The sequence below is a fragment of the Megalobrama amblycephala genome, linkage group LG1 (assembly GCF_018812025.1).
Source record: "Megalobrama amblycephala isolate DHTTF-2021 linkage group LG1, ASM1881202v1, whole genome shotgun sequence".
Classification (NCBI taxonomy): domain Eukaryota; kingdom Metazoa; phylum Chordata; class Actinopteri; order Cypriniformes; family Xenocyprididae; genus Megalobrama; species Megalobrama amblycephala.
Window position 1 is genome coordinate 72,730,959 of NC_063044.1, and position 5,554 is coordinate 72,736,512.

The following is a 5,554-nucleotide window of genomic DNA, read 5'->3' on the forward strand; positions in this document are numbered from 1 at the left end:
TTGACATGAAATAAAGAGTGTTTTTCAGCAGTTTCTCTGTTAATATTGATGATCCTCAGACTATCAACACTCATTCAACAAGACATTCAGATCATCTCACTTTATTCTGAGTGTTTGCTGTTAGAAACTGATTATTTGAGTCAGGATATATGAGAAAAGACTATAAAACTTCTCTATTGAAAGACAATACTGATCTTTCTCACAATATGACATTAATAACACAAAAACAAACATAAGGACACTCATCTTCATCATCCTCTACAGCTAAACATCCACAGCAGCATAATATGTACACATGAATCTAACTATATTTGATTTTATGATAACTGCATTCATTACACTAAAGTAAAAGATCATTAAAATGTCATTAATTTTGTATGTGCAGAAAACTGACAATCAACAAACCTTTCAAACCTTTTTATTTTTAATGCTCAAACTTGATGATGACTGATTTTTTTTTTTAATGCTAAGAACATCCATAACCAATGCCAGGGGAACAAATCATTTTTTTATGTTTTGATTGTGCTGAAGTGGAACTATTACATGTATATCTACTTTAGGTACGTTATCTTGCATTAAGGACTAATATTATACAGTGATCAAAATTCACTGTAACCGATTTCTACAAAAAATAATCAATTGAATAGCATTTTACTGTAATATGTACAGTAAGATATATGATAGAAGTATTACTGAAACACTGTATGGTGGAAGTGGCGCCACAGTTAACCCTGGACAAAAGATGTAGTGTACCGACAGTGGTTTTTAACTCACCAAAAAAGGTTAGTATATTAGTTTGATTTATGTAAAACAAACATTTCCAAATGTTTTCACTTATAATGTTAACAGCAAACTAACTTGATTCAAAATGTGTCGTTTTCACATCGGAAGGGTTTTGATGCCTTTTTTAACTGGTAAGTTAAGTTTACTGATATTAAATATAGGTTATGATCTTTAGTTAAACTGATAAACATAATGTTTGTGTGTTTTGCTTCCTCTTTAACTTTAAGAAAAGTGAGAAGTGAGGGGGTTTTGAACAATATTTTCAAGTACTTGTTTTTGATTTATTTTCAGGTTTGTGATCAATAATGTCATCTGACTGAAACATCAGAGGTTTAAATTGATCTCTTAAAAACTGCATTTTCAGGACAAAAAACTATGGTCAGTTTTCATAAGGGAATTCTATGATCACTGTATATTATCAGTCTTTAAATGCAAGATATATAAAGTGAACTTAAAGTAGGCTATACATGCAATAGTTCTACTTCAGCACAATCAAAAACAAGTATATCTTTAGTTGTATCTTTAGTACTAAAATGCAATAAGTAAATATTTGTTCCAATTTAAGTATACCAATTTTGTATTCCAAAAGTACAATTACAGGGTATTTTTATTAAGCACATACATATGTAAATGTATTACTTATCACAAAAAGTATCAAATACATTTTAGCATTTTTTTTTTCACTAAAGCCCTGCATATTATCATTTGAATTATATTTTCCTGATTTTGTAACCTGTAATTGTATTCTCAATTGTATTTACCCCTGGCGTTGGTTATGAATGTTCTTAACATTAAAATAAAATTTTAAAAAAATCAGAGCATTGAGTTTTTAAAAAGAAAAAGGTTTGATGATCGTATTCAGTTTTTGCACAAGCCCATCATTTTAATAATCTTTTACCTTATTGTAATGAATGGAGTAATCATACAATCAGATTCATTGATGAATATGAGTGATGTTCAGTGTTTGTTTTTGTTTTATATGTGTCATATTGTGAGAAATATCAGTATTGTCTTTCAACAGAGCAGTTTTATAGTCTTTTCTCATATATCCTGACTCAAATAATCAGTTTCTAACAGCAAACACTCAGAATAAAGTGAGATGATCTGAATGTCTTGTTGAATGAGTGTTGATAGTCTGAGGATCATCAATATTAACAGAGAAACTGCTGAAAACACTCTTTATTTCATGTCAATAGTTCCTGTTTTCGCCTCATTTATTATGCTGATGTCTTCAGATCTGCTGTAAATTGACACTTAAAGCTCATTTCATTGCTGTCAACAGACTGCAGGGATTTGTTGACTACAAATATGTACATTTATTTCTGTCTTTATGCCTTAAATGTTTTTCTTACAGTTCTTTAATACTTTTCTAGATATCTGCAATTATTTTAATGAAGAAACAGAATAAAGTTAGAATTAGAAACAAAAAGTTCTGAATTAGCATCAGTTGCTTTACGATAGACGGATATAAATGCTTTATATAAAAGAAAGAAAGAAAGAAAGAACTTGTCAGTATTTAGAACAAGAATCATTTGCTGACATTCAAACACTGTATTTAAGGATCACAGTGCAGCCCAAAATACTCTAAATCATTTTAAATCTTTATACTTTGCCACTTTCCTTCAAACCACTAGATTTCATTCATTTGTCAGCAAGAATGTTTTAATCTTTAAAATATAATTAAATTTAGTATGATCTCTTATTATTTTATATACTTTATTAAATATATATGTTACACTGAATGATGATGAACATTAAAACATTTTGTTTTCACTAAAGTAATTTGAAACATTAAAATAGACACTTGCATTTAATGGGTTTTCTATTTAAAATGGCTTTTGTACATTTAAACACAGTAACTGATATATTTTTTATTTTGGCAGATCAGCTCCTCCAACCAATCTGCATTTCAGTAAATGAAGCCCCGCCCACTACAATTCACTTACTGAAGCTCCTCCCACATCACGCACATCATCAGTGAAGCTCCTCCCACAGCAGTCACATCATCAGTGAAGCTCCTCCCACAGCAGTTCATCAATAAATGCTTGGAATATTCCCATCAGACGAGCATCAGAGCATCAGGAAGAGCTGAAATCTGCAAAGACTGAGTTTATTAAAGAGGACAGTGAGAACATGAGTGATCCAGAACCCTGCAGAATGAAACACACTGAAGATACTGAAGAACAAAGAGGTTGGTGTTTATTCTTCATTTATTCATGATGCTGAACAACATTCATGATAGAAAGATTCAAGCACTTCTGCACATTTAGAGAAACAGTTAAACTATGAAATGAGACATGATGTTCCTTTTCTAACAAAAGCTCAGTAAAGGGAAGTTTGAGAAACTTTCATAATGATTGTCAACATCAGATCAAACTGAATATTTATTTTACATTTATTTATATCTGCTTCACAATTTGCAGGAGTGTTTCCAGAATTTAGGCATTTTCAATATAGTTTACAAACATTGTTATTTTTTAGGAATAAACTGTAAACACCAAAATGTATGAAGTAAATGAACTTTCCAGAATGGCTGACAGGGTTGTAAGTGTAACTTGAGCAAAATCTCTTCTTACAGTAACTTTGGTAACAGGGTTGATGAATGCAGTCATTCATTTGTGTAAAAACTGAGACAATGGATTGAGATTTCTTTCTTGTCCTCCCATCATGCTGTAGAGAAGAGCCCAGATGATGTCACTTCCTGGGGCCAGTTGCATGAACTTATTCACTGTATTAAGACCAACTTACAGTTAACCAAGGGGTAATCAATGTTATTTTCCCAATTCAAATTACACCAATCTACCTTTTTATGTAACAGACATTTCCTAAAAAATGAGGACCACTCTTCAAGAAAAACATTAGTGTCTTAACTTTTAAGACTAGTCTAAGTGGTTTATGCAACCGGCCCCAGGTGTCACAGTTTTAAGAAATCCTGTTTTTGAAAGCAGGAAAATCATGTCAGAAGTAACAGGGTTGAGTGAATCATGAAGGACACTGATAATAACACATTTAAAGATGCAGTCAGTCTAGACTTTGAGCATGTGAACTTTGTGAATCTCTTTTAAAACATAAATAACAAATAATAATCATTCCAAAATGTTAATATATACAATCTAAAACTGCAAACCACTGGATTGTGTCGTTGAGATGACCGGTGAGTCTGAACAATTGGAAGATTAATGTTAAAGTTTCAGGGACATATGCAATTAATTTATGAAAATGCAAATGCATCAAAATGATCGGGATATTTTTTTAGCAAGTCTCAATTTTATGACTATTTTATTTTATTTTATTTTATTTTGATGTACTGAAAATCAAATGACTCTTTTTTTTTTCTTTCATTTCAGGACTGATGGAAGAGAGCGAGGAGAGTGAAGAACTGAGTGAAGTAGAGGAGGAACATCATGACAAACCTGGAGAAAAACCTTCGAGTCGCTCAAAGACTAAAAAGACATTTTTGAAGAATAAAAATAAATCTACAACCTGCACTCAGTGTGGGAAGAGTTTCTCAACAAAACAAAGTCTCAAGCTTCACATGAGAGTTCATACTGGAGAGAAGCCGTTCACATGCGATCAGTGTGGAAAGAGATTCACACAAAAAGTCCATCTTGATGTTCACATGACAGTTCACACAGGAGAGAAGCCACACACATGTGATCAATGTGGGAAGAGTTTCAGTCAATCATCAACCCTTAAAGAACACATGAGGATCCATACCGGAGCGAGACTGTTCACATGTGATCAATGTGGGAAGAGTTTCAATCAGTCATCATACCTTAAAGCACACATGATGATCCACACTGGAGAGAAGCCGTTTACATGTGATCAATGTGGGAAGAGTTTCAGACAATCATCAATCCTTAAAGAACACATGAGGATCCATACCGGAGCGAGACTGTTCACATGTGATCAATGTGGGAAGAGTTTCAATCAGTCATCATACCTTAAAGCACACATGATGATCCATACTGGAGAGAGACCGTACACATGTGATCAATGTGGGAAGGGCTACACCCGATCACAACACCTTAAAGAACCACATGATGATCCACTCCGGAGTGAGACCGTTCACATGTCATCAATGCGGAAAAACATTTCTTCTGGAATCAGCTCTGAAGAAACACCTGAGAGTTCATACGAAGGAGAAGCCACATTCATGTTCTGTGTGTGGAAAGAGTTTTTCACTGCTGCAATATTTACATGCACATCAGAAAACACACACTGCTGTGAGAGAGTATGTGTGCTTTGAGTGTGAGAAGACTTTCACTACAGCAAACAGTTTAAAACGTCACCAGAGGATTCACACTGGAGAAAAACCTTACACGTGTTCACACTGTGACAAGAGATTCAGTCGGTTAGTACATCTGAAAATACATGAGAGGATCCACACTGGAGAAAAACCTTTTGAGTGTTCACACTGTGACATGAGATTTAATCAGTCATCAAATCTGAAAAGACATGAGATGATCCACACTGGAGAGAAGCCCCACATGTGATCAGTGTGGAAAGAGTTTCTCTATTAAAGGTGACCTGAAGATACACATGAAGATCCATGCAGTGGAGAAACCACATCACCACAGTCTGAAATCACAGTAAGAAGTTCATCTATATGTGCTGAGAAACAAAGTCTCTTCTGCGTCACAGCCAAATCTCTCCTCTCCACCTATAGTTGGCGCTGTTGCTCTGTGTCTGCTGTTGAATTATCCAGGTTGTGGATGAGGAGCGACCCCTGATGTGATTGTGTACATACAGTAGTACAGTTAAGTGTTAT

At 33.9% G+C, this 5,554-nt stretch overlaps 1 pseudogene; it reads left to right on the plus strand.

The window, feature by feature from the left end:
• The window catches only part of LOC125278291, a 6,441-nt pseudogene extending 1,116 nt beyond the window's left edge, over positions 1 to 5,325 (plus strand).
• The last annotated feature ends 229 nt before the right edge of the window (positions 5,326 to 5,554 follow it).